This window comes from Fukomys damarensis, unplaced genomic scaffold (genome assembly GCF_012274545.1).
Source record: "Fukomys damarensis isolate Sample0158 unplaced genomic scaffold, DMR_v1.0_HiC HiC_scaffold_4, whole genome shotgun sequence".
In the NCBI taxonomy this organism is placed as follows: domain Eukaryota; kingdom Metazoa; phylum Chordata; class Mammalia; order Rodentia; family Bathyergidae; genus Fukomys; species Fukomys damarensis.
Window position 1 is genome coordinate 6,387,872 of NW_022900916.1, and position 12,677 is coordinate 6,400,548.

The 12,677-nt window shown below is 40.4% G+C and overlaps 1 long non-coding RNA gene across 1 annotated transcript in view; it reads left to right on the plus strand.

The window, feature by feature from the left end:
- The window catches only part of LOC117283496, a 102,365-nt gene extending 98,824 nt beyond the window's left edge, over nucleotides 1–3,541 (plus strand). Inside the window, exon 3 of the long non-coding RNA XR_004514489.1 lies at nucleotides 3,388–3,541. This is a non-coding gene — a long non-coding RNA (uncharacterized LOC117283496). The remainder of the gene's footprint in view (nucleotides 1–3,387) is intronic.
- The last annotated feature ends 9,136 nt before the right edge of the window (nucleotides 3,542–12,677 follow it).

Here is a 12,677-nt window from a genome sequence, read left to right on the forward strand (position 1 = left end):
CTTCCCAAGTTCTTGCACCCTGGCTGCTTCTCTCATAGATTTTAGCAGCATTGCTGTCCTTGAGCTTTGTCCTGTGGGTTAAAACCATCATGTTTCCTTCCCATCAGAGTACAGGTGGAGAATTGCCATGAGTCATAGAGAGGTATTAACTTTCAGTCGTCACCTGGTGAATCTGCCTCATAAGAGTAGATTTCTGTCTCATCCTTACCGTTCTTGTCTCCTCCCTCAGCTGTCCTACATGTGGAACTTTGTGAACAGCAAGGGCAATGGGAAGAGCTTCTACTCAGATTTTATGTCTCATCTTTTGTTTCTGGGATCCCCCAAGTTTCCAGCTGTTTGGCCAGTCTTAAACACTACACTCAGACCCTAGGCTGATGAGTGCCCACCACAGGGATTGCAGGGGAGCAGGACTTGCCCTCCCATAAAAGTCTGCAAGCTTGTACTTCTTATCTACGTTAATTGTAGTCTTCCAAGGCTCATTCTCTGATTTCTCTTTGCATTTGGTGGCTCTCCATTGTCTTCAAGTTATCATCTTAAAATAGTATTTTATATAGCTTTTATAAGTATTATCTTTGGAAAGTTTCAAGGAATATTTCTCCCAATAACAGAAGCCAAAATTCTATCCTCACAATCTGCAGTGCTATCTGATCAAAAATTAAATATTTATATGCATATTATACTTTTCAGCTTTCTAAGTTAACACCAGGCAAGTAAATTATTGTTGTTTTAACATCTGGCTCTGCAAATCATTTTATTTTTCAATTTTGATATTGAAATTCATGATGCATTTTATCTGTAATTTGTGCTTCTGTTTATTAAAATCGTTTCTCTCAAAATTCTGTAATTGTTCTCATAATCTTAGCCATTTTATGAGATCATCTTGTCTCTAAACCTGATAATGTTAATTGTTGTCCATCAGATTATTTTACCTTTTTCATCCATAGTTATTCTTGTAACACAAGAGTAATACTAATTTTTCATGGCTTTTATAAACAGCCACCTTACTGAACTCTATTATAATTGATTTTTGGTTGACTCTCTTGGGTTTTCTAAATAGACAGTGATTATCTGGAAATAATTAATGATGTTTTATCTTTTTTATGATATGGTAATTATATCATTATGTGTCCCCCCTGGGCAGACTTTCTTTTTCTCTGTGTTGTGCTTAGAGTGATACTCAATGCTTACTAGGTCCCCTCACCCCCATCAAAACGTCTTCTCTGCCTTGTTGGTAGATTGCTGGTAGGAAGTCGCATTGCATACTCCGCAGCCTTACACCCACACACACCCACACAGATGCACGCACACATGTGCACACACATGCACAAGTTTTTTGAAAATTGGCATCTAGACTACAAAACACAGATTCGGAGTCTCCTCCTGACCTTCCTGTGCTCGCACTCTTCTCTGTGTCCACCTGTCCTCTTCTCTGTACTGAGCATCATTTACCTGCAGGCCAGAGTAGGAAGACAGTGAATGAATGTTCTGTTGCTGAAGAAGAAAGCATCAATTGTCTGCGAATGAATGGGGTGTATCCTAGTGAAGATATTTCCTCTCACCTTACTCTTGACTAAATGGGAACACCACTAATATCTTATTATGTGGCTTATCACCTTGGCTTGTGATTTGAGATTGACATTTTTTATCATGCAAGTTTAATTATGCTTTAATTACTGGTAAAGATTTAATGAATAGATATTGTATTTATCAAATGCAATTTATCTCTTATAATTTCTTATTTCACCTCTTGATGAGGTCCATTGAATAAACATGTTTCCTACTGCTAACCAATCTGTTCTTGGAAGATAACCTATTTGCAATCGTGGATTATTTCTTAAACAAGTTGCTATATTGTCATTCATTATTCTATTATTTAGGTTTCTGCATTTATATTTATAAATGAGTTTCCTAAAATTTTCAGTACCTTTTCTTCTTAACCTTCAAATTCTGTTCTGTCTTTATAACAATTAGCACAGTAATTGCTAGGGAACAATCTTGTCCTTTATCTCTACCTGCCTATTTGTTTTGGGGGGAGGAAGTGAATGTATTCATAACTATAGTTTGAGAAAAGTCAATTGAAATAAAAAGTACTTGTTCAAAGGAAGAAAAAAAGGAGAGATTCTTGTGTTTACGTGTATGATAATGAGCCAGGTCAAGAATGAATTTTAATGATTATTCTACATATTATAACAGTATACTGGTATATGTTGGTTATAATGTTGGCTGTCATTTTTAAAATCCCAACCTTCCCTAATTATTTGTATTTTTTGTGTGTGTGTAACTCAACTTTTAGTATCTTTTCCCCAGGAAAAGAATATGATTACAAACTGTTGAAGACTGTTTATTTGAAACTATCTTCCTGCTGAATTCACATACAAATGATAACTTCTTTACATATTTTTTAAATGGTGACAAAATTTGTACTTTAAAAGTATGAGTTTACTGTGAAGGAAATTATGAAATCCACCTAAAATTTGTTTTAACTGTGTAGCATATATTGTTTTAATCTATTTTGTTTACTGGATGCATACAAATTTCTGTGTCCTAAAAATTTCATTTATTCTTTAAGATCTGTATGTGAGTCTTATCTTAAGGTATACATGGCATCTGAAAGGTACATTATATCAGTTACCCTGGTTCTTTTGCACATAGGTAATCTGCATCTAGTATAGCACAGTTATTTTTCTTTGGCTTTTGAGGGGCATAATAAGGTGATGATTACTGGTATCCACGGTGCCCTGAAACCACAATGCTTCAGAGGACCAGAGGACACCGTGCTCTCCTACTTCCTACTGTGTGCCTGGGGCACACACGTGCTACTGACTTTCTCTGACCCTCAGTTTCTCCATTAGAAAATGCAGAGGGAGGACAGCAAGTAGGATCGGTGTGAGGTTCAGGGGAGAGTACCCAGAGGAGTGCACGGTGCCCAGACACTCGGTGGGGGCTGTTGTTTACTGTTCCTGAGTCGGCTGTTGACTGTTCTTAAGACTACTCGATCCTCTCCATTGTAGCATTTCCTATCATTGTTACATAGCATGCGTTCTTCTCATTGATGGTTTGCTTTCCATTATCATTCTCTGTATCACTAATTGGAATTTCTGCATTGTAGAATTTGCAGTACCTCTAATGAAGAATTAAAATTCTGCTATTGAATCGAGTTACTCCCTAATTTTTCTTATGTCAACATGTAGGAGCAAAGGGAAGTTTTCCCTCTGCTCTCTGCAGGTTCTCTGGAATAATAAACTAATAATTAATAGGAGAAAAGGCACACGCATTTATTTAACATGCAAAAGGGCACAGCTCACAGCAGGGAGGAAAATCAAAGGAATGTGGTCACCCACGAGTCTGGCATGATTTTGAAATTTATATCCCACTCTTTCTATGCAGGAGCGGAACAGTTGGGAAATGATTTTGGAGAAATAGCACAAGAATTTTAGGAGAGCTCACTGGGCTTGGTGAACACAGAGTGGCCAGGGACAAAGTCCACTGGACCTGCAGAACAGAAAGTGGTTTGAAAATGATTCATTGCAGGACGGTAACCGAGGACAAGAAATGGTGTGAGACAAAAGTTCCTGCAGGTGTGCTAATTAATGGGCTTCCGGCTTTCTGCCTCCTATGATATGAAATGCGGGGCGGGGGATCGTCTCTTCCTTTGTCAAGTCCGGACTTCAGGCAGATGAGAGCCTTTGTGAGTCTCTCCTGTGTGGAGGGAGAGGAACCAGAAGTCAGGCGGACCTGGACCTGAGGGCGGTGTTGAGTCCCTCAGCACAGCAGGGCACCTCTCTGCGGCAGCCACATTTTCAGAGCCCCATTGAACACATTCTGTTGTCCTCCGGCGATCTTGGTCATGCTCTTTTTTCAGTCCTGCCGTACTTTTCTTTTTCCCCATGGAAGTCATGTTTCAATGTATTTCAAACCCAGTGCATATGCTTTCCAGAGTCTCTTTCTGCCGGCTGTAGCAGCTGCTTCTCAGAGCTGGGTCCCTCCCCTGTGTGACAGGCTATGTCGCTTCCCCAGCCTCCCACCTCCTTCATTCGGGTCCACGCAGGTCTCTTCTGGATTCCTCCTCCCGGCCACCTGGCTGAGGAGTCTTCAGCTGGAGAGTTGGTTGTGGGTGTGTCTTCAGCTTCCCTGCTCTCATCCAGCCCGGAGGAGGCCGAGGACAAGTTGCTATGTGCCGTCCAGCAGCTTGGCAGAGTGGACCCGGGGACCACCTCGGACTCAGTCAGCAGGAAGCCAGCAGACCAGACAGCAGAAGATTTCCCACGGAAGAAGCCGGCGGCTCCCAAGCCACCACGCTGCCTCAGGAGGAGAAAGATAGGGCCAGACAGTTGACTCGGGGTCTTATTTCCTCACACGAAAGACACTGAGATAAAGTTCCCCATCCTCGCTGTCCTATGAGTCTAATTTAGATCCTACACATACACGAGGTCAAGTAGCGTTTGTCTTCCCTTGTCTGCCTGATTCCACTTACTTAACACAACGTCCTCCGGATCAAAAATAGTATTCGTAATTTTTTAGAGTTCCCCACTCTCACCTAAGGTATCTGCGACCAGATTCCCTGGTTTGCTCATGGCAGCCTAGGTGCAGCCCATCCAGTTGGCTGACTCATTATCTCCCGGAAGTGCCTCTCTAGATGTTAGGTTTTAAGAGCCCCATCCCCACCCAGCATGTGCCTCTGGCCCCATCCGAGTGTCTGGAAAGACCTTGCAGTGGTCTGTCAGCCTGCTCTCCAGTTAAAGACCAACGAAGGAGCCTCCAGGCAGCCAGGATGCCACACGCAGGAGCTTTCTGTGGACAGGATTACCCTGTGTTCCTGGGTAATAACTAATAATTCCTATGCTAAAGATTCTGCATTCCAGTCAAGTGAGAAATTCATGTTTTTCCTCGTTCAGAATTTATAAGCTGCAGTACTCTCTGATTCTGTTTTCTGTCTTCTAAGAAACCATTGCCCACGAGGTAAACTAGGAATACACCAAATTGCACATTTTCTGGAAAATGTCTAAATAATCTGTCTCCTCTCCCCTCATCTCCCTCAGGAGTACATACTGCTTCTCTGTGGTCTTGGTGAAGTTGGAACTACTCATAATCCCTTCCTGACCACAGTAATTTGCGTTTGCAAAAGTCTAAATCTGTATCCTCTGTAGCACAGAAGGTGGGCATTAGCTGTGGCCAACTTGGCTTCTAGAAACTCTATAAATATAGGATTTTCTTTCTGGTGATGCTGTCACCTGTGTTCCTCATTGCTGTGGGCATCTCTTCCTAACAAAACGCTGTGTCCTTTCCTCTCTAGCAATAGAATACTTTCTTTTAAACAGGCTGTACCTCCCGCTGCCAATTTTCTACTCAGTGAAACCTTGTGTTAAATTATAAAAATTCAAGGCTTACATATTCTGTGTGCATTACTGTACAACCTTTCAGACCCAAACAACATCCCACCTGTCTTTATTGATTTTTTTCTAGAATGGCCAAATATCAGCAAACACTCCCTTCTGTTTCTGTCCATTAATATTCAGCAGTTCCAACGGACTATTCCTCTTTGTCCTTCAACTCCTTTTAAAGTCCTTGCAACTGAGTGCTTTCACAAAGTATTATTCTTAGGATTTGCACTGTTTCAGGGCAGGAATCTTTCATTTTGGTGTTATAAAATAATGAAGAAAGTATTGGCCTTTTATTTTCTCTATGGCTGATTTTTTTGAAATCTTATTTCTCTCATTTTCCAAAATTACATTCCTCAACTACAGGAGGGGATTAAAATAACTCTGCACTCAGGACTTTGAGTTCCTAGGAATGGCTTGGAAGTTACTGGAGGTTAAGCATTACATCTGTTGACTCCACCTCCTTTAAAAATGGTCCATAAAGCAGATGTTTTATTAAGGACAAGTTTGGAAATTAAACACTCTTTGGTGTCTCCTCCTCTGGAGGACTCGTGGGAGTAACAGCTTAGATACCTTTGTGCGGCTTCCTGTTGCTTCTTGCACCTTTTCTTCTTTTGTCATTTTCAGTACAATTCAAAATTCTATTAAAAATTTGAAGAGTACTGAGAGGGGAAAAAAAAGAACTATAAGCATCTATCTTCAAAGGACAAAAGGCAATGAAAGTTAAGGAAATAAGAGTGTTTAGTATCTTACTTTATGACAACCAAAGATTATAGGAGAGCAAAATGAAAATGAAATAAGGTACTTTTATGAAAATTGGTTAAAATTTTACATGTGAATTCCAACCTGTTATTAAAATTTTCTGAGCCAGACAGAAAATTGAATGCAGACAAGGACTAGCACTCAATGACAGTGACATTTCCTGACAGAGCGATGCTTTGCGTATCAGCAGAGCTAATTAGATTCCGTCGGACAGCAGTTGTTTAACCCTTCACCGGAGGGAAGAGCTGCTCACAAGACCAGCAATCTGTGCATCATTTGAATGATGGTCTAGCTTGGCAATGTATATTTAAAGTGTATAATTAATACATCCAATGGCTAATATATGAATGGTTAACACACTGCTTTAATCAGTGCTGTAGAAGGGCAAGCGTATGTGTGTGTGTGTGTGTGTGTGTGTGTAAGTGTTTTTGTGGCCCACATAACTGTACAGATATTTCCTCAGATACCTTTAAATTTTTGTTATGAACGCAAGCCTGTTACCTGAAAGGTAACACTTGATTAATCCCAAGCAGAGTATATACAATCCAAAATTGACAATTTTTGTTTTGTGGTGTTTTTGTTTTTGTTTACGTTTTTGGGTACCAGGGGTCAAACTCAGGTCCTTTTGCTTGCCAGGCAGGTGATGGAACCACTAAGCTAAATCCCCAGCCCCCAAAATGGCAATTTTTGAATAATATTATCATGTCTCTAGAACATGAAGACAAGTAGATTTTTCAGCCACAAAGAAATTTGTGTAACTGATAATGTCGGAATTGGACATTCAGTGGGAAGAAATCAAAGCTTAGCTCTTACCTGGAAGAGCTCTGTCCCGTCAAGTGAGCACCGTTCTCTCTCCCCGCTGCACTCTCCCCCTTACCTACACACTGACACCTGCCAGGGATGAAAGCTGTGGTTCAATGGCTACAAAGACTGGGAATTTCCAGAATTTCTGTCTGCTTTAGAAGTGGGACAAATTAAAAGATTGCATGAAGAGTGTATTTTTCTTCAAAGGGACCCAAGCAGGCAGCACTCAACCCTGAACATTTTCTAAGGGATGTACTTACTAAAATGCTTTATATAAAATGACTTCTTACCGAATAGTTTCTTTGGTGTGAAAAACTATAATAGTACACAGGATCCTAATGAGACAATTAAAAATGTGAAATAGGAAGTAAAGGGCTAAAGGTGTAGGGAAAGTGGGAAGGGTGGGGGAAAGGTAATAAGGGAAAGGGAAAAAATATGAGAAACTGAAAAAATGGAAATAAAGTGTTTGTAAATGGGGAGGGGAGGAGGGGGTGAAGGGAGGTCAGGGACAAGGGGAAAAATGAGAATCAAGACCTATTATGTAAAGGTACAGAATCCCAATGATGAATGTAATTGCATTGTATACCTAGATTGTACCAATAAACTCAATAAAAGAAAAAAAATAAAATGATTTCTTAGTCTCTATCAGCTAAAGAATGGCCTATCTTTAAAAATAAAACTTTAATAGTATATGTTTTCAATACACAATGGATCAGTCTTCATGGGGAGTTACTACATGTACATGTAACCGCTTAAACCTTTTTGCTTCCTTCGTCCTGCACCAGTCTCTCTCTCCCTCATCTGTTGGTTCTCTTTCCACTTGCAAAAGATCTATCTCCTTGCTCCCCATTATGTATTTTAATATGCTTTTTTGATTGCCTTATACTTTGGGTTTCTCATATGAGAGAAACCATGCAATATTTAAGCTTGTGTGTCTTGTCTGCTTTATTTCATTTAACATTATAATCTCAACTTGCAACCATTTTCCTGCAAATAACTAAAATTTATTGTTTTTATGTGAAAGTAGTACTCAATTGTGTGAAAATACCACCTTTTCTTTATCACTTCATCTGCTGATGTATATATCAGCTGCTTCTAAGATTTAGCTATTACAAGTTCTGCTACTATAAACATGGACATGCCTGTATCATTGTAATGTGATATATTTTAATTTTTCAGGGAGATACCTAGAATAGGTAGGTTGGGTAGAATTTTTACTTTTAGTTTTTTGAGAAATCTCCATACAGATTTTCATGCTGGTTTTATAGCTCATCTGCCCACTAACAAGGTAGGAAGATTCCTTTTCTCCCAGGGCTTTGTTGACATTTGTTATTATTTTATTTCTTGATGATAGACATTCCTTCTGGAATAAGGTGAAGTCTAAGTGTTGTTTAATCTGCAAAAGTGAAAGGAAGTAACCTGTCTCATAGATCATACATACTGTCTCTGTCAGTGAGCAAAGTCCAAAGCAGAATCAGGCAGCTGGCAGAGTGTGTTTTGCAGAAACTAAGTGACTGAAGACAGAAGTTCCACTTTGGGTTTTTCTTCCTTTGCCATCATGTAACAACCCAGTGTATGGCAGAGACAAGTTAAGCAAGGAACACAGCTATAATATTTAAAGTTATTTGAATTAAATTCTTGATAGACACTTCTACTTATGTTTATTTGAATCTATATAAAGATCCCTTTCTTAACCTTTGCTTAGGATACGATTTCAAGTATTACAGGCTAAGATTTCAAGCACTACAGATTTTAAGCACTTGTATGATCAAGCATTGTTAATATTGACTGGAAAAGTTGGTAGTATTTTAAAAATAGGCCTTGTCCAATTTTGCCTTTCTGTTTTCTCTTTCCATAGATAAAATAAGACGTTTATTTGTGGTACTTTGTAGTAGGGTTGCTGCAACCTTTTATGAAGCTTTTGTAACATAAAGAAGGAATAGTATCTATGGTATTGTTAGCAAATAACCCTATTAGACCCCAGTGGTAAAGAACCTAGCAAAGTTCACATATTTTCCTGAATTATGTGATTATGTCAACACGGCACCAGTAATTTTCTCAATGGTTCTTATGTCAAGACCAGTTAGGAAAATCAAGTTACCTCTCTGTACCTAAGATGGAAAGGTCTGTGACTGCTAATTACAGTAGGCTTAGGAATGAAGAAAGAAAATGACATTGCCAAGATTCCTCAATAAATACAGGTCAGAGCCAGGCGTGGTGGTGCACACCTGTAATCTCAGCACTTGGGAGGCTGAGACAGGAGGACTGCTATGAGTTCGAGACCAGCCTGGGCTACATAGTGAGTTCCAGGTCAGTCTCAACTAAATAGTGAGACCCTGTCTCAAACAACAAAAAACAAAACAAAACAAAAATATATAGGTCATCCAACCTACAGAGGAATTCAGAACATTTCCCTGGATAAATTTCAGTGTGTTGGGCATAAGCATTTTGAAAGTCAATCCAGGAATCCTTAGCAAAAAGTATCTAAGCCACGCACATTTAATTTTTTTTTGCCAAGCTTTGAGCAGGCTATTTTTCCCTTGTAAGTTTTCATTTTCAACTACAGATATCTATAGCGAAGCTGAAGAGACTTAAAAGCCCCTGTTGGAAGATCTGGAAGTAAATACTTGTGTTTTCACCCAATTATCTCTGTTGGGATTTATAAAAAGAAGTCATAATCTGAGCATGTTTTGAGAGAGAGGAAGGAAACAGCACAGTAAAGGAAATACATCTTCAAAGGACTTGCAATTAAGTTCATGATCCGTAGCATCAATATATAAATAGAAGAAATTAACTGCACAGGAGAAATCAGAGTAGAACCCTGAAGCCTCTAGGTAATATTTCTGGGTTTTTTGTTTGTTTGTTTGTTTTCTGTTTGGCTCGTGACATGTGGAATTCTGTTATCTATGCCTTAGTTCAGTTGGTAATGCATATTAATAAATGGGCCAATAAGGACAGAGCTTAGTTTTTGCTCTACCCATATGTTTTGTAATAAATAATAAACAATTCAAGAATGAACACAAACCAATTTTACAATGAAATGTCAAATGAGGCTTCACCATAGGTGATTAGGAAATTGAAAGGCAATACTACCAAATTATTAAGAACAACTATGTAATGGTTGCCACTATAATTTCATTCATTTATGTGACCTTTTATGGCATTCAAAGGTGACTTCCTCATATATTCTCTTACTTTACCTTAACACAATCTTGTGGAAATGCCATAGCAATTGTCCTTATTTTTATTTTACACAAAACAGGAAATGTAGCTAGAGAGCTTGTGATGGTATGGCTGGGGCTAGTGAACAGATCCTGGCGCCAGGGTGTCGGCTCTTCTGAGTGCGTGTATGGTGGTTGTTTATCGATGCCTGTGAGAGTATACAAAGATCAAAAGAGACAAATAATGAGGAAAGAGTACAGATGGGGTTCTCAAATTCATAGAATGTTCAAGGAGAGAAAACCCAGAATAAATGTTATGTAAAAGTCTAAAGGAAGCACCTGTCTGCAGTTGAGAAACAAATCAAAGACTAACATTAGCAGATGACAAAGAGGAAGGGGCACTGATAGGCAGCTTGGCTTTCACACCTGGGCAAGATGGGCTTCTCCATGCTGGGTTAGGAATATACCTTTCTTTCTGGAGCCCACACCCTCTCCTGCCCATGATTGAGAACGTGTGTGGCCCAATGGCCCCAAGCACCTGAAATGACATTTTAGGTCCTCTTTCCCAGGTTCAATTTCCCATGTGGACAGATCATAAACATCTAGGTTGAGGTGTTCAGACATACGTGCATGGGATGCTCTCTAGTGCAGCCAGACCCTGAGCGGAAGAAAGTCATACAACTTGGATGGGCCCCCAAATTCTAAAATTGAACTTGTCACCTGCTCCTGGGGTGTATTTATAAAGATAGGAAGCTTACCATTGTATATTGAAAGTCTGTCCCCCACCCTCCATTTCACATTTAAGGGCTGAGTTATGAGGTATGTGGATCCCCAATCATCATCTTGCATGAGTGTCCAAAAATGTTGGGGTGGCCCACATTCCAAGAGGATAGTCTTTATGATAAACATTACTCAATAAACAGAATCGAGTCTCAAGCATCTGAAATATGTTTGGATCTCTTTTAAATCTTTGTGGTATTTTAACTTAAAGGTGTGATTGTGATTGCTCAAGCTAGTGTTTACCTTTTAGCAATTATGCCAACAGAGATGTCAGGAGAGGGTGCTGAGCAAATACCTTTTTACATTGGTGATTTCAAATAGAAAATAAAGGGAATGTCAAAAACTTAAGACACTTTCTAACCTCTGTCTGGAGATATTCTTGATTGAACTTCAGAACCCTTAGGAAATAAAATAGTAATTCATAATGGTTAGGTAGCATTCTCATATAAAACTCTGACAAATGAAATTAATGTCTTCCACTTCTGGGGTTGCAAGCATGGTTCATTGAACTTAAATTCAGCAAGGTAGTTAATCCACGTTTTCATGACACAGTATGATGGATAGATGGAAATACACAGTCAGGATAAAATCAAAAATGTATTTGTTTGAACAACCCCATGATTGAGTACATCAACTGTGGGCCCCTGGACTCTGATCTGCATTTTTACTGACAGTATGGAAGGAAATGGTGATGCAGACCAGGTTTGTGGTGGACCCAAAACTGAGACAAAAGCCCATGGGTTATGAGGCTGAAGCCTGGAATGATGAACTGAAGTCACAGATACAAAACTGGGGTGTGATTACTGCCTGGATCTGATGCATAAGCTCAGGGTTTAAATCAGTGCTGAGTGTATACGGTTCAGTTTTGACTCTGGTCTTTGCCAAATAAAAGTGACGATCAGGTTGTTTTACTAGCATGTGCTTCATTTCCAGTCCGGATCCATTTAGAATGTTTTCGCTAAAGAAGGGCAGAGGAGGAGGAGGTCTGCGCTGCCCTTCCTGAGGTGCTGATGGTGCAGTGCAGGGCAGAAGAGAGAAGAGAATCTCTTCTCCTGCAGGCTGATGGGGCTCCCCTGCCTCTCCAGGAGCAGGGGGAAAGCCGCAGTTGGAGAACATTGTATTCCATTGAACACAGCTTTATTTCCTCTGTGATTATAAAACTGAGATCAGCTAATGAGAACAATATTCCGAACAGTATTTTCTGGAGGTGGCAGACCCAGAGAGATGCACCGCATAAAGGGCTGGCAGGAGACTGTCCTGCACTCCCAGACAGCCCACATGCCCCTGGGGGCCCCGCTTTGACTGTGACTTACTGTGGTCAGTATCCTGCGTGTCTCCGGCAGATGAGCTGTGTTTGAATAGCAGTATTGGCGTTACTTGTTCCCAGACTCGAGTGGGACCTGCTGCATCTTTATTTCACGCGTGGGAACTTCCTCTGGCTGAATTCTGATTTGGAGTATTATGTAAGGGTAAAGAAGGCTGAGCCCCATGTGAATTACGGGAACTCGTTTTATATCGAAAGCTGGACTTCTGGTGGGAAGATCAGCTCTGAAGGAGTTGGGGAGAGAGGTGGAAGAGAGTGGGGTACCCCCAGGGTGCGGGAGCAGGCGCAAGGCCTGTCCTGCTCCTGCCACACGAGGGGCGTGGTCTTCGCAACACAAACCTGAGCTTAGCTGAGCACAGAGCTTAGCTTCTCCTTGGGAACACTGGAGACTGTGGACTCCAGGACCGAGTTCCCCCGGGATGCCGGCGCCACGAGAGATGAGAGGGCCGAGAATCCGCAAGCCTGGAT